This window comes from Pyxicephalus adspersus, chromosome 3 (assembly GCF_032062135.1).
Source record: "Pyxicephalus adspersus chromosome 3, UCB_Pads_2.0, whole genome shotgun sequence".
NCBI classification, from domain to species: domain Eukaryota; kingdom Metazoa; phylum Chordata; class Amphibia; order Anura; family Pyxicephalidae; genus Pyxicephalus; species Pyxicephalus adspersus.
This window is the reverse complement of record NC_092860.1, coordinates 103843429-103869757: the sequence shown is the minus strand read 5'-3', so window position 1 is coordinate 103869757 and position 26329 is coordinate 103843429. Positions and strand designations below refer to the sequence as shown.

Sequence of the window (26329 nt, the reverse complement as noted above, 5' to 3'; positions counted from 1 at the left end):
TGATGCCATGATCAACCTTTTTTTCTATTTATTGAATATGGCTAATCTTTCCATTGTTCCAAATGCATTGGTTGGATGTTCATACATTTAAAATGTTTTTATTATATTATAGTTACACAGCATTCAATACAAGCATGAAGGTTGCAAATATTAAATAAGAACCCCTTCTAACTATTCTAACTGCTGATCATCCAGTGACTAAGCTCTGTGCAGTAACTACAATATAACAATCCTCATACAGCAGAATGTCCTAAACCTAAAGGATCTAAGAACATTGTCTATGCTATAAGCTTCATAATCATGCTAGGTAAATTCCTACATTAGAGAATAGTTCAAATATATAATTTACTTTCTCAAATCTGACATAAAAAAACTGTATGAATGTAGAGGGTTTAGTTTACTTTGTACAAGGTAAATTATTTATTTACTAAATTTCATTCTATTTAGATGATTTGACTATCATGGGTGTGTTGTGAAAGTTATATGTTTTCTAGAAAGGCATTGGCTGTTCAGGGCAGGTGTCGTTGATTATTTATTTTAAAGAGAGAATAGAAAGGAATTTTCATTCGGAGGTATCCTCTGACTTTGCTTTATTTAACTATGCAGCTGGCCTTCTAAATAGGTGAATTGATGTAGGTAGTTTGGGATAAAATAAACAATGAATTGAGTTACATGTCAAAACAAACCTATCAGTCTCTTATAAACAGGCACTTTAAGTTTCACTTGGTTTTAAAGCTTTATATAGCTAGGGGTTGGGTAATTATTGAATCATCAAACTGGTTAACTGTTTTGTCAAACAACCAATTACATTTAGTTGACTTTTTAAATACATTTTCTTTAAATTAAACTTTATAGTAAATGTCTAAAATTAGGTTAAACGGTAACTAACATCTATTGTAAATGGTAAGGCAAAAAGGCGTGCTAAAGTTATAAATGTTACCTTTATTTAAATGTATCCTGAGTTTTAAATATAACCCTGCAGCCATCTTTTCTGAGCCCTTTCTTTTGGATCCAGGAAACACTTATAGCTTAAGAGAATCACATATCATCAAAATTAAAGAAACTATATTTCTCAGAAATAATTACTAGAAATTCTCTGAAAAGCCTAAAAAAACAGCAAACTAAACGCAAAGCACATTTAATAAAAAAAAAAAAAAAATCTGAACTCCCTGAGTGATCTTGGGATCAAAACAGGTGGTTTTCATACGTATCAAAACCTTCCATGTATTTGTCTTAATAAATTTTCTTACTGAATACTTGCTACATTTACTGTATAAACAAGTTCATTTCAAGTGTAGTAACCATATTGCACAACACAAATATGTGTTATTTTTATTAAGTATTGCACATAGCACATGTCCAAGCAGGATTTAAATAGAATCTGGCCTAATTAGAAACCTGCTAAATATATATCAAATATAATTTTTTAGCAACAATATCATCACCACTAATAATACCCAAAAGAATTCTTTCTAATTGAAAAACCACCATTTCTGTTCACAGTATGGCGTTTTCAAGTTTGTTTTAGGATGTTTTCTACAAATTTGCTAATAAAACTAGTTATGCTTTTAATTTGGTTTACTGACTTTATAAGTTACAGATGGTTTCTGTCAATTATTCACTGAGAAATAATATTTCTTCTTTTTCCATTTTGTCTGGTCAATTTAGGGTGCCACAATTTTTAATGACTAAAAATACCCTGCTCTGCTTTATGTTGTGGTTATTTGTGTTGCAAAATGTAGTCTTTTCGTGAAGGCATTGATTAGCACAGAGTGGAATACATACACCAGATGATTCCAAGCCTGGTATTTAAAAAGCGAAATGAATGAAACACATTGGCAGATAAATTTGCTATATAGTTCAAATCAATGAACCTGATATTTTAAAACTCTCAAAAACTGGAGAAGATAGACTATCATGGGAGCACATGGTTTATCCAACAAACCTGGAATGAATTTCTTAAAATCACTTGCTGTTAGTAGGCAAATGTTTGCAATCCTGGCGCAGGTCCATTCCAGGTTTGCTGGATCATCTAGGTTCTTCCATGATAGCATATCTTCTTCTTCTGGAGAGCTTTCATAAGTGAGTCCCCATGTGCCTAACAATTTTTACTAGATTTCGTCTACAGTTGGTGCCATTCTGGGGAGAACATTGTCAAGTATAGAAGTTGAATTTCGCAGAGGGTGGTCAGGCCTAATAAAGGAACTACATCAGAATCTCCAAGGGACAAAGGAAGCGCAGTGCCAAGTTTTAAATGGTGGTAATATTAGCAGGCACATATCAAAGATATCAAAGGTAGCTAATCATAAAATCATACTTATGGAGAACTCACATGCCTGCTCATGACCAAGGTGTTCCAACTACATACCCTGTTTCCCCTATTAAAAAGGCACTGTCTTATATTTTTTGAAATGCCAAAATATTCCCTAGGTCCTATTTTCAGGGGGATGTCTTATTTTTCCATGAAGAAGACTACAGTACACATTTATTGTTGAAAATCACTCATGTGCCATTGATTTTCCCCTTCTGATGACTCTGTGCCATTCTTTTTCCCTTTCTGATCACTCATGTGCCATTCATTGTCCCCTTCTGATCACTCATGTGCCATTGATTGTCCCCTTCTGATCACTCATGTGCCATTCATTGTCCCCTTCTGATCACTCATGTGCCATTGATTGTCCCCTTCTGATCACTCTAAGCCATTGATTGTCCCCTTTCTGATCACTATGTGTGTGCCATTGATTGTCCCCTTCTGATCACTGACTCACTTTTTTTTTGGCTTCTACGGCCAGGTAACAGACTCTGTTAGGGCAGGGATCCTTTGAAGTTACTTTCAGTTTCACTCTGCACTGCAGCCAGCATCGAGGAGTCACATAGAGGCACACAGTATCAGGTATCGGAGGATGTCCTTTTTGCGGGGGGTGCTTTATTTTAATTGTTTGAGCAAAAATCGGGGGGTGGCTTATTTGATGAGGATGCCTTATCATCGGGGAAACACGGTAGGTTTACATATACATATATAACCCAACTATCTGAAAGCACCCAACATGCTTAATTACTTCTTCAAGAAACATATTTGGTCAAAGAAGTATTCCTTCACAGAAGAAAACATTTTATTATAACAATTGCTTTACCTATACTGAGATTTGCAACTATTATCCCATTACCTTATATATAAAACCTCCCTGCTTCCCTCACAGTTATAAAATATGGATGTCATAAACATACCCATAGAATACATAAAGGCAGTGATATCAAAACCATGATAGAAGGCATAGCTAGGTGAAGGAGACTTTTTCCAATTTAGGACAATGTGTTTTCTAGAGTAATAAAAATAAGTTTAAAAGAGTTCTGGTAGACACAATCCTTGCAAAGGGTTCAATCATCCCCGACAGACAAAACGACACCTGTGGAGAAATAGTGATGGAAGAGGTTGTAGCTTTTACTCACACTCAGGGAATAATGCTCATTCGCATGTGTTTTGGGAGGTAACACCTTTCTGGTGAATATTGTGGCAGTTTTGTGTATGGTGAGAACCCCGTTGGTTGCTTCCCCTGCCTGGACCATACAAGCCAATAGAAAGGTTTGCTGGATATCAGATCAAATGTTTAAGCAAATATTATGTAGGAGTAATTCAATTTGTATGTTCTATTTTGAAAAAAAAAATATGTATTTGGATCTGATTAATAGGTTATTTTGATCATTAGTTGTGATAATACATTTCAGTTGCAAGTTCTGTAGTTCTGGTATACATATCACAAATAGAGCTAATGTGTGCATTTCATATATTTGGAATAAATTTTGGTTTTATGGAATTTGGGTTGTAAAATTGTGTTGCTGGAGCTAAAGAAAAAATGTCCAGAGTTGAGCTTTAAAGCCTGTATGCAGTTTAGTAAAAAAAAGGGCTCTTGCCTAGCATTAAACGTAAAAAAAAAAAAAAAAAAAAAAAAAAAAAGCAAAATGGTAAATTCATATATTCCCATAAATGATATGGAAATTGGAGATTATATACACACTCAGGGGAGTTTTTACTGATTCGGATTTCCAGTGCTATATGTACATAGTCCTGACACAGATCTCTCATTATATATTTATATATATATAATGTATATATATATATATATATAATGTATATATATATATATATATATAATGTATATATTGCTCAGTGGTTAGCACTCAGACTTTTGCAGTTCTAGGTCCCAGGTTTGAATCTTGGCCAGGACACTATCTGCATGGAGTTTGCAGGTTCTCCTCGTGTTTGCGTGGGTTTCATCTGGGTACTCCGGTTTCCTCCTACATCCCAAAAATTTGCAGTTTTGTTAATTGGCTTCCCCCAAAATTGTCCCTAGACTGTATGAAAGATATATGACTATGGTAAGGACATTAGATCATGAGCCCCTTTGAGGGACAGCTATTGACATGACTATAGACTTTGTACAGCGTTGCATAATTTGTCGGCGCTTTATAAATACTGGGTAATAATAGGAATTATTTTATATATATTTACCATATATATTTTTAGCATATATTTCTAATTAATACAGTTAATCATAATCATTAGTTTGTCCCTTTAATTGCTATTTCTATGCAAGTTTAGTTGTGATGAAGTGGAAATCTTTGTTTCTTAGTCTTGTCCTTCCACGAGCATCATATGACTGTAGGTTGTGCAGCTGTGACCACAATGATCAAGACTGACAGCCTTGAAAAGCAGGTGCCAATATAAGCTCTTAGATGTGCTTCCTTAGCTTTGGCACTTTTCTATGTGTCCTAGCTGTTTAAATTGTGCTGCAGTTGGCAGAATGACTAGTTTGTGGTTAGATTACTGGAATACTAAAAATGCATAAATGCTGTGGTTGCAGTGGCCTTACATAAACAGTGGTATTGTGAGTGGTTTACATACGAATGAGACAACATAAAAATATTCCTTGATTTGCTGCACTTTAACAATTGTCTTTTTAATTAGTTTCGAATATAAAATGGAAAATTATAATTAATTTATATTAGCCTGCTGATGTTTAAAAATAAGGCATATGTTCTTTAGAGAATATAGTCTTTTTAATATATTTGTAAAAAAATGTATAGGAAGTGAAAGATATGAAAAAAAAAATGTATGAACTGATAATGTTTTTCCAATCTTTTTACATATTTGCTACATAGTCATTTACAAAGCAAATGGCTTGCAGTCTTTTGCTGCAGTGCTCCTTCTCACAATTAAACCTCAGCTTCTGTAGTTGATATTATATGTTTAAAAGTGTTTCTGCAAATCTCTCTACTTACCACCCAAACACAAATATATAAGAGCAAGGTTGTTGCCATGTAAAATCCAAAAAAATGTTTCTACAAAATCTGTCTGTATTTGATTCTGGATTCCACATCAATTTGTATTGCTCCCTTCTATGGACAACCCACAAGGAAATACACTGATTGCTGTGACAGATATTGTTATACTCTTAACCAGCTTTTATGCTTCTGAAGTTATTATTGGAAAAACCAACAAAACTCTGTTTACCAATTTAGGTGGAATTGCAGTAAAAGGTTTAGAGTGTGTATGTTTTAGAATGTATGTATTAGGTTTTGTTCATGACTGTTGCATTTACAACTGAAACACAGTACCATTCAAAAATGATTTTGGGTGCGGGGGCTGTGTTTACCCAGTTTTTTTCCAATGGCAAGAAAGGACTAATTATGACTAGCAGAACAAAGGCAACCTCAGAATGTTTATCCCGACTTCACACATGAATAATAGAGGGCAAGCTTGTGATTAAAGTGTGCTTTATATGCAAAAGTCAAGTCAGTTAAAGTCAAATGCAGAAAAAAACTTGTTGATGTGAGTCCCAAATGAGAGACTAAAGCTACAGCAGGTCACCAAAATATTTGCCATAATGCTCCCTAGTGGGCACATTTGATCTTAGTCTGGCCTCCTCCAGCAATGCAAGGAATGCACAACACCTCATTGATCTATTGTCGCCATTGTGATTTTTATGCTGGTCCTCTTCCGTTCTGGTGTCTCCTTCCTACCGCCACTGGATAGCCACTAATGGAGGGAATCCTGTGCATTGTTCATCTGGGTCCTACTCTCTTATTGATGTCAGGATAAACTACATATGTACTAAATAGCTGCTAGCAGTAAGCTAAAGAAGGGTTTTATGGCGTAAGAGTCAAAGATAGCTGCTCTCCCTAAAAATGCTACCTATTTTTTTTAAAGTTTAGTTCTGTTTTAATGTGTTTGTCAGCACAGGTCTGAGCCGCAAGTCAAACCTTAGTACAGCACTCTATGTGCATGTGAGGAAATACCCTCTTTGGCCCTATGCATCTCCACAATCCAATATCCCTAATATTTTGTCATGATTTATGTTATTTGAAGATGCATTGTGTAATTTACAAAAAAACTGGAATAAGTAATTTTTTAATCTGTATTACCCCACCCATATCACCCACCCCTTGTTCATAATATAATAAATGTTTAACTTCAGCTTTGCCACTGAGGAATGAAAAGAAGGCACCTGTAACATGGAGTTTGCAGGTTCCTCCCACATACCAAAAACATGCAGTTAGGTTCATTCGCTTCCCCCTAAAAGTTGACCTTAGATTGCATTAATGACATATGACTATGGTAGGGACATTAGATTGTGAGCTCCTTTAAGAGACAGTTAGTGTCATGACTATGGACTTTGTACAGCGCTGCGTAATATGATGACACTAAATAAATACTGTGTAATAAATAATAATAATAATATTACCAGGAGGGACAGAATCAGATGCCTATTTTTCAAGTCCTGCATAGCAAATGTTAGTAGGACACATCAGTTTTTGTTACAGACTTCACAATCAGTACATTATCTCACTTTTTACCTTTCCCTCAATTCCCCACCATTCCCACAATCCACCTCCCCAGCTTCTGTCCCTTGACACCACAACCAGCACACACATGGACACTGGACCATCCTACAGCACTTTATCAACCCTGGGAACCTGTTAAACCATATAGCCAATCTTCAAAGGAAAAATCTTACACTAGCACATATAAAATACAGATACATTTGCTTGACAGCATCTACCCTGGTAAGTTAAGAAAAGCATAGAGAAATACAAATTTTCAAAATGCAGTAGCTGAATCAAAATGTACGTTCTACTCTCTGACCAATTAAGAAACACTAGAATTCTCACTATCATACTGTTATTCTAAGCAATGTACCTGATTCTTAAAAAGCACCTTAGGCATGCCTAGGTTGTCTTTTAATATTATTATTATTATTATGGAACTTTAGCATGTGTAAGGAGATGTTTAGTATGTCTTTAATGCCACTAGTATTAATAAATATGTAACAATAACATGGTTGAAAATAATGAGTGTTAAAGAAAAATTGTAACTTAATTTTAAGTTTATTACTCTATAGCTGCCTTAGGTTGTTTCACACCACATATCAATATTGTATTTGAACACCTTTTTTTGCCAAGCATGTTAATTTTTGAAAAAATTAGGGATCAGTATTTGGAATTCAGCTAATAAAATGATTGGTAAAAAAAGAAAATGAAAAGAAGCTTAGAAAATGATAAAAAGCTTCTGTTGTTGCTATTGCAATTTCTGCCAGCTTGTCTGCGATTTTTTTCTCACTGAGTGAAGCTTTCTTAACCTCTCACCTTTACGTCTTGTGGGAGCAGAATGGGTCAATGATCCTGACTAGCGTTCCACCTCCTCCCTGCTCTCTAGGGAACATAGAATCATATAGAACGCTGGATCACTTGCACGACCTACAGTGGATGTTCTCATTATATCACACTTGTATTACTTTATGTTTCTTTTTCTTCCTGTCTACTTAATTTCGGCTAAAACAGTGTGAGACAAAATATTGGTTTTATTCCCTTTGTATATTTGAACTGAAATTTGTTGATATGAGATAACATTAGGAAAGTAGTGACATATTAAGTTTCAATAAACTCCATCAGCCAAGTGTTTAGACTGCACAATTAAAGTTACATCCTACTAAAATATATAAACGTTACATAAAACTATTAGAAATAGAGACATCACATTTGAAATTAGTCCTAATTTTAAAACAGGTTGTATGCTTAGTGATAAAAGCATGTAAAATATATACTGAAGAAGCAAACATCTTTATGTTTGGTCAAGAAAAACCATAACAGTTAACAGTAAAAAAATTGGACAGCAGCACTATGGTTCAATCTCATGTGCTGATAAATGATCCATTTAATTTAAATAAGTCAATAAATAAAAAAATACGAAGTACTGTATACAAATACATTATAGATACTATAGAAACAAGGTAAGTTGTGATCTGACTTTGTGAGTATTGTAGTTTATCAGTTAGTCCCCTTTCAACATGTTTCATTGATTTACTCTGCTTTCTCAGAATTCCCATATGTTAGAATTACCGTTTTCACTGGGAAAATTCACTCCTCATTTACCACGTTTAACTTGAAGACGGCCATTGAAAAGGAAAATTAGGAAAAACCAAAAACCAAAAAGTTTCCTGAGAAAAACAGGTATAGGGAAAGGTGGGGATGCCTGTTCCAAGAACAAATGTCTCAGAAAAAAATTCCCTTTACTTTTGGATATATCTTTTAAATTCAGGTGTATCTGTAGGATATGAAGTGAAGGAAAATGTCCCCAAAGGTATACAGCTGGCAAAAAAACCCTGACAACTCTATGGACAGCAAAAAAAAAAAAATTCTGTAGTAAATTGTGCTTTTTTTTATCTGTATGGCTTTTAGCTTCTTTGTTTTACAATATTCAGATATTCTGATCCAGTATATAAAGTACACATAATAATATCAAAAGTTAGCTAAAATACAATGAACATGCTTCAGAATCCAAACACTGCCAGTTTCTAATGACTAAAAGTACTTTGTTTAGACTTAGCCTTATAGCCACAAATGGGCAAACCAACTTACGTATTTCTGGTTTGCCCCAGATTAGATTGATTCACCAAATACATATATACATACATGGTTGTTTTGTGCATTGTGGTTTGCGTCAAACTAGTTTTAAAAATTGTAAGTATAATACCTGTGGAAGTATAGTTGAATTTTCAGTTTGTCTTGAAAGGTATTTTCCACACCAAATCATGTTGGATTGTGTAGGCACCATGTCCATGTAAAAATATAAACACTATTGCAGAACACATCATCATCATCATCATCATTATCACAAAGGTCATCATTTTCACAAGGTTTATAATGGTGCTCACTGGTCTTGAGTACTGTAAGTTCATATTACAGTCACATTGTTGTTGTAACTTGTTCTTAAAGACAAGCAGCAAAGATAGACAAGGTTATTATGGAGCAGATTGACAGCAGTTTAGTGAGAAAACAGTGTGAAATTTGAGGAACAGACTTTAAACGTTAAGGTACAAGACAGGCTAATTGTTACTTGTTCTGTACATTGTACAATTTTGAATATAAAATCAAAATGTTTTTTTTAAGTGTCTGCAGACATTTTTGAGCAATCGTAGCAGTAGTGTGTCCCATTTACTTCCTTGAGAAAGTTGGACTTGTAAGTCAATTTAAAATCATCTGAATATGTATATATTATTTAATAATAATATTATGTGTTCTAAAATTCACTGATAAATACTAAATAATAGGCAGCACACACAATAATATTAATTAAAAAATGTATAATTGAGGAAAATAAAGCATAAAACAAGTCTGTATTTCTATATGCAGTCTTCAATGAACAATAAATACTATTATCAATGGACATCTATAAGAAATTTGAAAAAAAGAAGAGAACACTCAATGATGTAAGTGCATCTAGAACTATTAGATAACCACATGTGCATATGGAGCTTTAGTAGATTAGTAACAGATCACCGTCATGGTCCCAATCTCCAATACCTCATGCAGTATTGGGGTGTATTTATGTGTATTCAAGCCCATTCTGATGTGTTTTGTAATGCAGACTTCATCAGAGGGCACTGATGGCTTCTATTGTTCCTGATGAAGACCTCTGATAAATTCTGATAAATATATACTAATTGCCATAAGGCTGAACACAGAAAAAGCACAATAAAGAACCAACTAGACAGTGAAGGTATTTATAAAACATTGGCTTGATCTGTAACAAAATTATTATTATTATTATTATTATTAATATTAATAAACAGGATTTATATAGCGCCAACATATTACACAGCACTGTTCATTAAATAGTGGTTGCAAATGACAGACAGATACAGACACAGGGGAAGGAGAGGACCCTGCCCCCAGTAGCTTAGAAACAGCCATGCCATAGAAACCCAGGTCACATCTATACTAGCTGGAGAAACTCTCACTAGGCAGCCATTATTGGGAGACAAGACAGCCTGGATGTAATTTCCTGGATTGCAGGCTGGAAAAACAAGCAAAAAGGACACTCCACTTGTCCCTGGGTGGTAAGAATGCTTGGAGACCACTACGTAGTAAAAGCAGAAAGTGCCTTGACATACATGTTGCAGGGTCATGTTTCTTCATTGCAATGTAGGAGGTACTGGGATTTTTTAAACACTCTCACAGAGGTAGACCCTCTAGCTACTGCAGATGTTTGGTTTTTATCACCTGGAATTCAGCAGTGGCCTCTGATGTAGTCCAAGTGATAAAACACATCAGATGGGGCTTGGTGACTTAAGGGTACATGCCTAATACCAAGTGAGACATTGTGGCTGTGGTCTTTTTCAAATTTAATGAGCTCTTGATAGTTCTGGATGCTAATTCAATTATCTGATGGTGCTGAAAACACTTATGTCATGTGAATGTTAAAAATCTCTGCTGTTTTAAAAACATAGATAAACCAGGTACATATACAAATGTGTCATTTATTCTTTGCATTTAATAAAGTTGAAGTCATTTATGGATAGGTGACATATTTGTGTATGTACCTGAAAAATCCCATCATGGTTAATCTATATTGTTGAGTATATATACTGGGCATATGGTATATTTGTACCTGGACATTTGCTTTTTTAATTTTTTTTTATAGTAAACCTATTTTTATAGATATTCATTTATACAGATTTCGAGATCAGAGAAGAAAAAAAGTTTGATTCAAGCACAGGAGATTTTTTTTACTTAATCAAGTGGCCATTCTGAAGCACTGATTTCCAGTGCTGTCGATATTGGGATTGCACCCGGTGTGTACTGAGTTAAACACATCAGTTGATTTTATTGATTATGCAAATCTCTCAGAGATAGAGATGTTGTTTTATGTTTTCTTTTGCTATATTTAAGCACAGGAATACAATGAAGAGACCCTTGCTTTTATTTCCACATCACAGTGGTTGGAAGAATGCACCCATATGAGTGGTAATAAAGAAGTGGGGTTAATGTCTAAAAAACTATATAGTGCATATATATGGCAATGTTTTTTTTAAACCACAATATAGTTTTTGCAATTGTTGCTTTACCACATCAATTTATGGCTTGGCAAGTGATTTGTGTTTTCACTCACCACTAAAATTATCTCAGCAGTTAAACATTTCAAACTTTAATATAATTTACTGGTCAGTACAGACTTGGCTGTAAAGTTTCTACAAGGCCTGAGAAGAGAATCTTGGGGGAATCATGTCATCAGTTTGCTGATACTTCATAATAATATTAATGGATTCTGCCACCCACGTCATATATTGATGGAGAAAAAGGTCCGCCATGTCACATGTTGACGGAGGGCAACTTTCTGCCACATCTCATGGTGATGGAGGGCAACTTTCTGCCACATCACATGGTGATGGAGATAGTGGGGTGCTGATTTTAATAGGACAATATAAAAACACATAGCCAAGAAAAAAAGCAGAACAGTTTAGAATAATGGAGTGATGGGCACATCACTACTTCAATAATCACTGTTTGGTGAAATTCCACGCTTTCTGTTAGGCAAGCAAGCAAAATACCAAGTTTGCACACATCATATTACATGTTTAGGATGTTAGTTTGCGTCAAGCTATATGGGTTTTTAAAACATGAAAAATTAGCATTTTGAAAAATTATTATATACAAACTGCTTTGTCAATAAATACTTTGTGGCTTTAATATTGTCAGGAGAAATGTTCCTGACAAGGCCCATGCTGTTGTAGTATGATTTCATGGTATGTTGGTATAGTTCAGTCTAACATGATCACAGGCAATTTTAGGCTTTCATTTAAGTGTGTTAGTTTTTAACATAATATTGCTAAGTGAAGTTGACCAGAGAAACAGTAGCATCTGGATTTCATGACGGAGCATGGACTGCTTACTCTTACATACAAAGGTATGCAAGCAAAACCTTGGATACATTTGCCCACTAAGATCAATGTGTAGTGACATTTCTCAATACCGGTACATGGGGTGTGACCTTGGTGACATTTTAATCTAGTTTCACACATGTTTTTCATTGTGGTAAGTTGCTTCATAGTTCTTGTATTTCTATCCTTCAAATTGACTACAGCATTTCTTGTTTATAGTTTGAAAGGTATAGAGTATATAGATTAGTACAGGTCACTTTTTACTTTAGATATTCACATGAAAAAAACAAAAATAATGCCAATGAATAGATACAAAATATACATGGACAATATTCGTTCACAATAAAAAAGGCTGAAAGCTGTGGTACATCTAAATCTAATATCTTTTCAAAAACATTTCTTAAACCAAACTTTAACCAAAGCTTATTAATAAATAGGCTTTGGTTAAAGTTGGGCTTTAAATAGATGAATCATGTGCAAAACTTTTAGTGGGAAGATACAAAAAAGGAAGACCCTACAGAGAAGAAAAGCAGAGGTGCATACATATAGAGGTGCCCACTCTGCAGGTTTAGTGCTTTCTACAATTAATATTTTCAAAGGTTTGCTTTAACCTAAAAGACCAGTCATTACTATGTCTAACCCAGTCATTACTACGTCTAACCTTAGGTAATTGCTGCAGGTACAGAGGAAGAAATCCAAGGCTGTTGACAGCAAGGAGCACAGCTTTTTAGAAATTCTCACTGCATGTAAGGGCAGGGGAAATTCCTCTAGTACATCCCCAGGCCCATTATATTATTTTCATATTGTGCTGTAGTGTGAAAACTTTTAACTTATTTAACTTTATTTAGAAAATGCAGCTTAATTACTTAATTACACATCACATTGGTTTTCATGGTATGCCCAGACTGTACTGCTAGCTTGATTATTTCAATAATTAGGTTCATCTTGAAAATGACCCTTAATCCAAATATGTGAAATGTTTTCTGTACTTAGCTTCCTTCCAGCAATCCAATGTCCACAATCTACCTTGCTGTCACTAAATTTTTTGCTTGCTTTTGCACCAGGTTGGGCATCTTGATTTACAAGCCCACGTTGATATAAATCGCATTGACATGCAAGATGTGCCCAGATTGTGCGCTTTGCTGAAAGAGACATACAGAGTCTCTTCTTTTTTTTTAATAAAACGTCTTCTTGCTACCAATATGTTTTACTCAAATGTAAACTGAACTTTTTAAATAATGACATAAGTTACAAAATAGAATTACCAACCTATTGGTTGACTTTGCCTTATTAACTAAAGGTGCATTACTGTATCTCTAAGGAAAAAGTCAGCAAGCATTATGTTTAAAAAGAAAAAAAGTAATGCTTTAACACTGTAGAGGATGTTACTGAAGTGTATTAAGACTGTACTTTAAATTGATTTTTTTGTAAGATTTTACTACACATTTTTCTGTGTCTTTGAGCCAAGGTGGAAATTTGGCACACTGTTGCATGTCAACAAGCATTTCAGAAATGCCTGGGGGCTTTCCTGCTGTTTTTCGGGAAGCAAAGTTATAACAGCATAAAAAGTTAGACTGCATATTCCTAACTTTTTAAGAATTGTGTATTTGTAACTTGGGCACAAACTGTCATTTTCAGAGATAAATGCACTGTAAAAACAAACAACCTTGTGTGTGAAAGTGTTCTTTTGATAAGCATTACAATGAATGGCTAAAAGTACAGGTACAAAAAGTGACCTATGGTACTGCATTTATGTATTCATTGCACAGCCCCTCTCCCAGTACAAAAAAAATATTAGCTTGTGCTGGAAACCAACTGGTTCCATTCCCCTATGGAATCATGGGTGATGTAGAAAGCTGTACCACTTTACAAAGAAAACATGTATAAAATGTACTTTATTTCATGCCAACAAGGAGGAAGAATGATTTGAGCAATGAAATATAGGACTTGACATCATAGTGACACAATATTTATAGAGAAGAATATCTACCAACAACCTTCCTTCATGTGAAACCTATAGAACAGATTTTAAAATTGAATTTTTATTTTTTCCATGTTGCTACTTTTATTAAAGCTGATTTTTGTAAGCATTGCCCAAATACAACTGGCATGCATACTTTGCATACATCACAGCAATTAGTTACAGATATCCACATGCATTTTTTTTCAATTGTGGTGTAAAAATCATCTTGTTTCTCAGAGCAATCCGAGGATGGAACAGAAAATGTGATTAATTTTTTCATTCAGTTTTCCCCATGCCGTCCAAGGTTCCTAAAATGGCCAAGGAAACCATTTCTAGATTTCTTGACTGATTGCAGCATATTTGACCAAGTTTGATCTGACTTGCATTTGCATTTGTTTTAATATGGTCACATTTTAAATACATTAAATTTATCTAGGCTTCTAGCCAGTCATCAAGTGGAGTAGAATTTTCACAATATTAGAATGTTTTTTTTTTTTTTGTCTGCAAAAAATTAGTTGTTATCCATATCTGAATTTTCTAGAAGGACAAATGGATCTGCAAAGAAAGTCAATTCAGTGAATTTTGTGAAACTGTAATTTATTACAAGATATTTTAACAAGCAAAGATTGTACACGGGAAAACAGAGAAGGAACCGTTTGTAAGCCTAATTTTGGAAATTTTAACTAAAATAAAATGAACTCTATCTGCTGAAAGAGTTGAAAAGAGTGAACCATTTCATTATGTATATATTTTTAAAGGTATAAATACATTAAAACAACACTAATAGTATGATAGTATAAGGTCCTTTGCTGTTGTGAATACCTCTGGAGTTGAGCATACAGAGCATATGTATTCATTACAGGGAGGCACTACAAATATAAAATCGCTGCCTCATCTAGCTGTAACTAACCGCATTCAGCAAACATTCTCCTGTACATTTGGAGACCTTAAGGATCTTCTGTTAACAGGTTCCACTGTAAAGTTAGTAAGCCATAGATGTCATTTGACAGCCTACAGTTATCTTGTTCTTTTTAACCCCTGAATTCACAATGACTGGAAAAAAGAGATATTTATTACAAAGAACAGCTTGGATTCATGCAAATGTTCTTTTTTTTCATGTATTTTCATTGATGACTCTCAAACTAAGCAGAAAATGGCGGATATCAAACAGGTAAAAAGTACAAAGTGGATTTATATTTTTTGTACTTGAAGAATATATTTCAATGAAAGTTTTTGTGCCGGGAGTTCAACTTTACGTTGTGTTTTTTTAGACTCGTTTCCTAAACTGATCTTCAGTTGTGTATTAGGAAAATGCAGTGCATTAGTCTGGAAATTCCAAAGACTTTCACATACAAAATATAAATCCTTAAACTTATCATTTAAACAATATCATAAGTGCAAGTTTACTCCCAAGTTGAAAAAAAAGAATGCCTCCAAAAAAATTTCCAAAACCCTTTTGGCCTTTATCAATACTAACTGATTGGGTAGAAAGGATAAAACTTCTCTGAGATAATAACAGAAAGGATTTCAAAGTAGCTCTTTTGAAACTTTCTGAAACAGATTATGTTCTTAAAAACCTTGTTCTTTGCTTTGCATGTTTAGCACCACATCCCATTAAAGCTGTGTTTGAAGTTTGTAGGATTTGCTAAAAATGTGATAATACCTAAGCAGATAAGAGATTATACTCCTTATGTATATACTCCAAAGATTTTTTCCAGCCTGAATGCTGAGTATTAATTGGCCACCTACAAAGAAGACTGTTTAACATTTACAACTTTGTTTAACTGTTATCCCAGCAGAAGAGCATGTAGCTAAATATGCAACATTTTTGGAACACATTAAAACAATCTGTGCTGCTTGGTATATTTTACTTTACATTTATCCCCAAACTTAGGTTGTGTACATTTGCAATATACAAAGGAAAAAACAAAGTTAAAGGGAATCTATATTATTATCTTTATTATTATTATTATTATTAATATTAATAAACAGGATTTATATAGGCCACCATTCTTCGCAGCGCTGATGTATAGTGTTTCAAATAATTCTGTAGATACTGTATACATATAAAAAAAGAATGGGTTTGACGTAAATATTCTTAATAACATATCATTATTTTACATTATTTTACAAAATGATATTTCAGGTATAATTTTCAGACTGTATTGGATTAATTTGTATTTATGTAGTTTAGCTCTTCTTCCTGCTTTGACAATAGCTATGTTCATAAATGAAGTGTATGGATCAGCTTTGGATCAACCTTTTAAAAACAACGTACTCGCTATATGGCTGATCTCTCAACAGTTATTAGGTTATAGGTAGTCATAGCAGTGGATGTGCAGCTCATGGGAGTAGCTAATTTACAATACAGTTTTTATCATTCTAATAATGAAAATCATGGTTTCCAGTTATTACACTTGTGACCTTCTGTAAACAGAGACTTTGTTAGGTAATCATATCATGTACAGTATGAGGTAAAGATACTCTAAATAATAGAGTGAAACATGAATGGTATGGTAATCAAACTCTGTTAAGATTTTACTTACAGCAAAAACCACCTATCATAATTATTAGGATATTCAGAGATATATGCAGAACTTTCAAAAGCCCCATTTTCTCCTGCCCCCTAAGTCATTCCATTGGTCAATACTGATGCCTTAAACAATGGCCTGTACAAGGTCATGGTTGACTATTGCAAGGAAAGATAGTATTTTCTAAATTTCATAGAGTGTTAGCCTACCACATTTTTTCTACACCTGCTCAGTATTGAGTATCTGGCCTTTTACACTATCACAGAGTCAACGTATCCTCAAATATAAATTTTGCTCCTAGTTCAATGACTTGACTATTTTCTAGGTATGGTAGTTACTGATGCCAAATCGGTTATTAAATAAAACATTTTACAAGATCAACAATTCCTGATCGGAATGGCTTTTAGAGTTTTTAAACTATTTTAACATGATTACTGTGACTTTAAACTTAGTTTTGAATCCAGAAATGCCTTATGCCATCACTTTATAAATAATTACAGTTCTGTTGAATCTGTTGTATAAAGTTTACTTGGGAGGTTCAATGCACCCTTGCTCTTGTTTAGAACTTTCATAACCACCAGGGAGATGTTGACATATGGCTGCACTGTTTTAGAGCATCAGATATCTACTACATGGGAACATAATAAACATCAGAATAAAGACAGGATTGTGTAAGCATCTTGGATTGACCTCTTTGGCAGCTGGCATCTATCATGACTCCATGGTGCTGAAGAAGACAGCCATGTAAACCTCTTGTTACCACAATACCCTCTATATATACCTTGATGATGATGATGATGAGCTACATTTTTAAACAGTTCTCAACTTTGAGTAATGAGCTATTGCCAAAGGAAAACCTCACATGGATATTCTTCTTACCATTGTAGTAACAGAGTTTGTGACACCTGTTCTCATCTGTTGAAGAACCAGTAAACCTATGATACAGGACTAATACCTTTTACAAATATATGGTAAACTTCATCCATCTATCTTAACTTCCCTGTAAAGGCTAGCGTTATATTCCTTTTTTATAAAATTGATGGTTATATGTTAGTGTTATGAGGTCTACAGGAAATGGACAGTAATGTCGTACAAAAGGATTCATTTTTCGGTAATCAGCTATATGTGGGAAATATCTGTGCCCCAGAAAAGGAAGTTTACTGATCATAAATAATTACATACATTGGTGCTTAAAAGTTTGTGATCCCTTTTTTATATTTTTATATGAATGTGACCTAAAAGATCATCTGAATTTCAATCAAGTCCTAAACGTAGCTAAAAATGCCTAGGTAAACAAAACACAAATTATTAGGTTTGGTCATATATTTATTGAAAAAATAATGATCCAACAACCATCAATCATAACATATCTGGATGTGACAAAAGTGAATCCTTAGGTTATCATATCCATATATCAATCCATGGGATAACAATCTGATGTGAATCATAGACCCTGTTTTATTTAAAGAAGGTGATCCAGCAAAACTTGATCACACATACAACACATATGTGGGTGTGTATCATGGCTTGAACAAAGGAGGAGTCTGATGACTTAAGTTGAAGAGTTGTTGATGCCCATATAGCAGGAAAATCTTATAAACCATCAAAACTTTTGTTACCCTACCTAAAGTTAACTCCAACTGCAAGGTGTGTAATAGACTGAGAGGTTACAAAGGAACCCAAGGTACATACAAAGCATTTAAAGGCCTGTCCCACATTGACAAATGTCAATGTTTATGGCAGGGTAGCAAAGAAAAGCCACTGCTCTCCCCCAAAATAATGCTGACCATCTACAGTTTGCAAAAGAGCATGTGGACAAACCAGAAGGATACTGGAAAAATGTTATGTGGACGAATGAAGTTAAAATGGAACTTTTTTGTCTTAAATAAGGATTGTTTTGGAAAAAGAAAAACTGCATTCCATCGTGGTGGGAGTGTTCTAGTTTCGGCATGTTTTGCTACATCTCTCTAGTTCTCTAAGACTGGAGAAAATAAACTTTCATCAGCGACCTAGGTGATCCAGAAAACCTGGAATAGATCTGGTCCAGTACATGTTATATAATCGCCACGTTCAAATGTTATGGAAAGACCTAAAGTGAATGGTTCATGTGAGGCAACCCAACAACATCCAAGAGTTAAAGCTGTTTTGTTTGAAGAAATGGGCTAAAATTCCCCGTAGCTAATGTGCAAGACTAATCAACAGTTACTGCAAATGTTTAGTTGCAGTTATTGCTGCACAAGAAAATAACACCAAATACTGAGAGTATGATTCACTTACTTTTGCCACACTATATGTTACTAGATTATTTTTTCAATAATTACATTAACAATGTATTCTTTTTGTTTCATTTGTTATACTTGATATTTATACTTGATATTTTCTTCATCTACTTTTAAGACTTATTTAAAAATCAGATGATGATTTAGGTCACGTTCATAAAAATATTGACAATTTTAAAGGGGTTCACAAACTTTCAAGTAATTTTTTGATGAACTGTATTTTAGCCTTAAACAATAATCTAATGGCAAAATATTTTAAATCATTAATTTTTATTGATATAAGGATTAATTGGTTGATAGTAGATACTCTTTTTGGCATATAATGTTGTCTTTAGTCATAAAGAAGCAATAGCTTTTACATGCAACTTGCAGTGTTGCAAATATAGTGTTTACTATGGGTTTTTATATTGATATGATATGCATAGAGAGTACAATAGCATGTATTGACAATGCAGTGCAACTAACATTATGAGGTTCTGTATTCATCATTTAGCAAACACTAGAAGATTATTCTGTTTGCATGTATGTTAGCCACTACTTTCTCTAAATGGACCAAGCCTTAAGTATCTTTACATAATGGGGGTGATTAAGGGGTTAAGCAAACTATATGAAATAAGATAAATCTGTATGCACATCCCAAAAATAATCATTTTTTCTTTTCTCTTGTAGATTATTAGACATTCAAATTGAACATCATTTTGCCATACTTACAGACCTTGGTATGTCTAGCTAAATCCCAGGTACTCCCTCTGAATTGACTCATTTGTCTCATGTTTTGTCAAATTTGTAGTAGAATGAAAATGCTTGCTAATACTGTATCTATGTAGGAGCAATGTTGTCACTCTTGGGGAACTATTTTCAACATGGATTCCTTGGAACCTCAAAGTTCCTCAGAGGTTGACAGAGGTTCCTCAAACGGTGGCTTAATAATCTCCAATTTAATTATACTTGCATGGTTTTGGGGCCCACACCACTTGGTAATGCCATCTTGATGGCTCTAATGATTTTAATTGCTTATAAAGGTGGTATTCTTGCCCCCACTGTATAGGGGGAATTGTTTCCACTGACCTTCAATAAAAGATGCCTTTTTCTCACTGACCCTCAAAAAATTTAGCAGAGGTTCCCTGAGACCTGGAAATGATTTAAAGGGTTCCTCAAGGATGGAAAAAAGTTGATAAAGGCTGCTCTAGTATTTATACATTTTTCATTTTTTGATTTGCCGTTGTTTCAATACTTTATTCAGTTTTAGACCATATACTCTATAGAAATAGGAACTGATTGGAAACATGTAAAAAAGTACTTGTAGAGGTGTTTGCAAATGCCTGTGCAAATATTATGAGCAGTTTGAGGCATTTTTAATGCAGACAATTTAATGTTTGCCCTCCTTCCTTTTAGGCAAAAAACAAATTGGTGGCAAGATCCATGTTAGGTAGAAGACCTCATCACTACAACACAAGTCCTGGGGGGGATCTATGGGTGGAGAGTTTATTTGGATTTAGGAAGCCCCCTAATAATGGACCTTCAGATCCTCATTTTTTGTCTTTGTTCTCCCTTGCTGCCACTAAGGCCACATATACACACACCAACATATATTAAAATGCCCATTCAAGACCATCAGCGCAACTCACTTGTAAGCAATTCAGCTTCTGATGAAATCATTTCCTGCCTCCAATACACAATCAGTACAGAAAACTAAAATAATGCAACCTAAAACCTAAATTTACAGTCTACTTTCACCCAAACACCCCTACTTGTCACATTAGGCCTGATTTAATAAAGCACTCCAATACTGAAGAATACATTTTTATCAGTGAACCTGGGTGATCTAAAAATAACTGGATTGAATCTGATCCAGGATTGAAAACATTTATTAAAAAATAGCAAATTACTTTAAGAAATCCATTGCAGATTTGCTGGATCACCCAGGTTCACTGGTTAAAGAGTATCCTCCCCAGCCTTGGAAAGCTTTACTAAATCAGGCAAATTACCCCCAGTGTACACTCTGATTATATCAAGGTCATGATGCTGCCCACAACACTAACAAGGTATAAGATGCCCCTTTCAAATAATGAGCATCACAGACAGCTCAAATTTGTCTATGTTTATGTACAGCACTGTGTAATATGTTGGCGCTATAGAAATCCTGTTTATTAATAATAATAATATTAATAATAATAATTATTATTATAATAATGTTTTCATAGACTGTCCATGAGTTTACAGATAGTTGGCAAACTTGTTTAAATTGAAGGGGTTGATGGATTCCGAAGATTTTCATGATTTTGAAATTTCAGTTGAGAGTAGTGAAATATCCTCCAGAAAGCCTAAAAAGCAGGTAATTGATGTTGGCCATTGTAGGATAATTGGTGCTTAGTAGGGATGAGCAGGAATGCCTCTGACTTTCTCTCAAACATTGCTTTGAACTTCCAATGGGTCCTGGGATCGCGCACAGCAGGATTGTCAGTGTGAGTCCCGCGGCTGTGCTCATCAATGAATGTAGCCGTGGGAATCTTCACAGGATGATTACCAGGGCTGCATTCATTCATGATGAGCACAGCCGTGGGACTGCGGTGTTCTTGGATAGAGAATCTCTATTCAAGAACACATACTACAGGGCTGCAAGAGCAATCAGGGGAGTGGAGCTCCGCTACCACAGGCTGTTCTTGCTTCGCTGCGAGATCTAATTTTAAAATTTCGCCCCCTTATCCCTGTTGCTTAGGATTGTACTATAAATGTGTAAAATTAAACCCAGGCAAACACTAGTAGAACATACAAACTCCTTACTGATAAAGTCCTGGGCCATATTTGAACCTGTAACCTAGTGCTGTAAAGTCAGGAGTGCTAGCCAATGAGCCAAGCGTTCGACCCCTAATTTATTTACTTAATTGTTAGAAGAAAAGTAAGAAAATATGAATAAAAACATGTTTCTCATCTGTTATGAACATGGCTGATTCTGCTTCTAAATATACTTTGAGAGTAAAGGATACCTGGTAATCTTTGCAGAATGAGGTAAGTATGCAGGAGCCAGAGTACCCCAACGTAGACCAACCCACACCCTCAACGTAGTGCAATAGCATAGTAGCCAAAGATAAATCAGTGTATGCCAGCTAGCAACTTCTACTAGCTAGCTAGTAGAAGCTAGTCACTTTTCAGTGGTAATTTGATTAAGGTGACTGAGCTACCCATGCTGATACAGTACAAATGGTATAAAATTTGAACTTATGAAACCACTTAGATGAGTGGTGAAACATCTTCAGCATTACATAATAAGTTGAACAGAATGTCAATTACTGTCAATTAATTTAATTTTTCAATTACTAGCTATACAATGACATAGGTAAACAAAAACCTTCACAAAGATCATGTGAGATATGGATAACATCACTTTTTACAGTTAATAAAAAATGCCCGATGTGTTTGAAGTTTTTATCTGGGCTTTTTGTTTTCTAGAGGTAGCAGATAACTCTTATCACGCAAACCCTGCATGTTTTCACTTTGCAGCATACTGTTAATTATTATCTGCTGGCTTCCTAGTTTACTGTACAGGAAAGCCTTGTCTTATAACCTATCCATGTTCTCCCACAGAGTTTTCTATGTAGTTATCTATCTAATCATGGTCTGAAAATTCTTAAGTATAAGTGGTTTCACAATGTACACTTTAACTTTAATACTAACTATTACAAAATCTGTCACTTCAGAAAATATTTCCACAAAAAACAAATACATGCTAAATATTACTAAACATTTTCCATATTTATACAGTTCACCCAATGCATACACATGGAAAATGCAAATAACCAACTATTAGATTCAAAAAGTTTTAATTTCCATTACTGCATTAGATGTATCTCCATAAATACCACCTGTTTAACTAAGAGTGCAAAACATCAAATATTTCTATGTGACTTGCGGTCTGCTTACCTCAACCAAGTGAAGAAAGAAAATAGAAATTGTAGACACCTCACTCAGTTGTATGTGTCAATTTGCCTCCCCCCACTAACTTAAATAAGGGAGTAGTATTAGAACAAAATAAAAAGCAAAGAGAAAAGAGGGGTGTTTGATTGGCAAATGTGGTTTATATGTTCCAAATGTGCAAAAAACAAGTGTCCATGAAACACATTTCAATACATTTAATAAATTCAACAAAGTACACAAAGGAGGTTGTTCCCCGATTGAACATTTACCGTATATATGAGACCAGTATATACTAAACAAGGATACTAATCTCTAACTGTAAGAGAGTAAAATTGTGGTTGCACACCTTGCATGATACTTGGCTAAGCCCAGGCAGCTTTTTCCTGCTCTTTCCTTCTACCTAGCTATAAATGTCCTTCCATCCTAAAGTATTAGGGACAGGAACCAGCTATGTAGAGTGACTTCAGTTCTCAATATTCTTTTAGGATGAGTTAGCTGCCCTTCACGGACTTTCCCCCCTATTTCTCACCTACCACCTGGAGGTAGGCTTCTGCTTGCAATTGTTCTAATAGACGGGGTTGATCCTGCATCAGGAACAGATGTTTAGAGCAGGGACAGATGGGCAACTGTATTAGTTTTTGTGTTGCAACACATATTATGCTTGTTGTATGTGGCTCTTATGACTTGCTTCACTGTTTTCAAGTGTTTATATTATTTCAAGTTTATACCTTGTCAAACATGCAATAAAAATTTTAGAAAAAGTAGTGGACTCCTGGCAAAAGTCTAACACACCTTCAGCTGAGTCAGAGATAGAGCAAAACATGACATTTCAACCCTGGGCCCAATTTAGCAAGGGGCATTTTGGATCCATGTCGAGACTATAGCTTAAACACAGAAAACAAAGGCCCTTTTCTTTGGTATGCTACTAGAGGACAGGCTTTTTTACTCAGGATGTGGCTGCTTTATTTTTACATTTTTTAATAATACACCTGAAATATATATATATTTATATATATGATAGCTCAACTGTAAATAACAGGCTTTCTTTTAATATACTAAACAATTGAAAAGGAACCTAGAGCTCCACCTTTTGGCTGGATAGAAGACTATATATTATTCAAATGCATCTTTTTTTTTACTGGACTAAAGAAAATGTGTTAGTCCTAATCATAAAAAAAGTATTAAATCTAAAAAAAAAGAGGAAGCAACTACTCCTTCCCTTTTTAGTTAATCCTAACACCACCATTTTTTTTTAAATTGCAGTGTGGCCCATGTTTGATTTATTGAGCTAATGCAAACCAAGAATTTCTGCAAAGCATCAAATGGCAATCAGTGAACATCAAGATGTCAGCAAGAAAAAGGGTCGCCCCTCTGTGCATGGCACAGGGGAAGCTAGCACCAGTAGCCATGGCAACAAGCATATCAGTAGCAGCAACACACAGTCACCATTTTCTTTTTTTTTACAAACTTCCAAGAGGCCCATTTCTATATGAGAATTGTAACCTTACATAGAGATTACATAGCGATAATACTAATTAAATTCATTTCAAATAGTGATAATTGATATATTGTAAACAATTGTCTAAATAGATAATTTTAAGACAATTCATCTATGTAAAAGGGGGGAAGGAGTTCCATTAACACCTATGTGGTGTAGTGATGGTAAAATGTATGTTTTACTGCCTGTTACTACCATGTCCATGTCATCGTATAGATATACGTGTGTGTTGCATTGTGGTGCCATTTAGAACATGGCAACCCATTGTCATTAATTCGGGTAAAAGGATGGGCGATCAAAATAAATGAGCAGTAATGCAATTTATACAGTAAATGCAGTACGGTGCAGCACGGTGGCTCGGAGGTTAGCGTTCTGTCCTTTGCAACGCTGGGTCCCAGGTTAAATATTTGGCCAGGACACTATATCTGCATGGAGTTTGCAGGTTCTCCCTGTGTTTGTGTGGTTTTCCTCCACGGAACTCTGGCTTCCTCCCACATTCCAAAAACATGTAGTTAGGTTAATTGGCCTTACCCCAAAATTGACCTTAAACTTTAGGAATGTCAGATTGTGAGCCCCTTTGAGGGACAGCTAGTGACATGACAATGGATTTTGTAAATATGTCAGTGCTATATAAATACTATGTAATAATATTATTAAATGGGCTCCAATACTTTCCACTAAACTGCACATAGGGGAGGATAAATTCTTGTTGGTTGGTGTTTTGTTTGCCAGACTAAAGTTCCTTCTAAAAAATTTCAGAATTCATTGCAAAATATTGTTATGGGTGCCCCCTGATTCAAATGTTAATTTATCAATAGAGATTTGTTTTAAATAATAATAAATAATAAAAACTTTCATCTTGTAAATGTAAAAAAATAAATAAAAAAGCTGATCCAAGACCATAACGGTTTCTCTTCAAAATGTACTTAATGCTTTTGTGGTGTATTTCTCATTACTGTACATTATCCTCTTTTCATTACTTGCTACACAATTATTTTCATGGACTGTTAAACTTCCCCAGAAGTTTTTGTGTGTAACATCATTTTAGATTCCACAAGCGTATTAAAGCCATTTGATTTGTTAAATACTTAATAGGTGGAAAATGTTTGATCCCTTTTACTGCCAGAGGGGCTAGTAACGCAAAGCAGAACTATTTATGGAGGTTGTTAGTGGTAATGACTGCCTGCTTGGTGGTATTATTTAAAATTTGAACTTTTTATCTCTTTTACAGATTGATGAAAATTGATGGCATCCCTTGATGTCTGAGAATACCTTTCACTAAATAGAATCACTGAATACCAGCCATAATGGGTTTTGCTAATATTGCGTGCAACCTAACCACAGCTATTTATCAAGGAGCATTTTAAACTCAGAAGGAAATTATGTGTTAAATGACAAGTTGCATGTTATATGGATGAATGGTTTTACAAGGCAATGGTTTTACAAGGTAGCTAGATATATTCTAAAGTAACAGTAATTAGGTTTAAAAGATACAATTTTCTTTAATTTTCTTTTACCCTCCATTGTTCCATAAAAATGAAGGTAAGGGAAATTTGCAATTTAACTTGATCTTCTGTTCCCATCCTCCAAGTTTGCTTTTTCACCAAGTCTAGTCTAATGCTTCTATAGATTGAGGGCTCCCAACACACTGGCACACTCCCAGTATGATACTTGTCCATATGCCTTTCAGTACAAAGTAACATACTTTGTATGGTACCCATGGACCTCTGTTGGCAATCATTGCACATAACACAGCCTGCACCCCACCAGACAGATGATTTCTTGGGGCCCCAGTTAGCAGCCTTGGTAACTAGTTTTAACTTTTTCATCTCTATGATAAGACTTTATTTATATAAGTGATAACAAAAGCAATAGCTATTGTCTGTTCAATGACATGAGCCAGCATGTGAGAAAGTTTTTTAAAC

The 26329-nt window shown here is 34.7% G+C and overlaps 1 long non-coding RNA gene across 1 annotated transcript in view; it reads left to right on the top strand.

The window, feature by feature from the left end:
- The window catches only part of LOC140327780 (uncharacterized), a 33760-nt gene extending 7729 nt beyond the window's left edge, over positions 1 to 26031 (top strand). Inside the window, exons 2-3 of the long non-coding RNA XR_011920120.1 lie at positions 19661 to 19731; positions 25636 to 26031. This is a non-coding gene — a long non-coding RNA (uncharacterized lncRNA). The remainder of the gene's footprint in view (positions 1 to 19660; positions 19732 to 25635) is intronic.
- Positions 26032 to 26329: the final 298 nt, after the last annotated feature.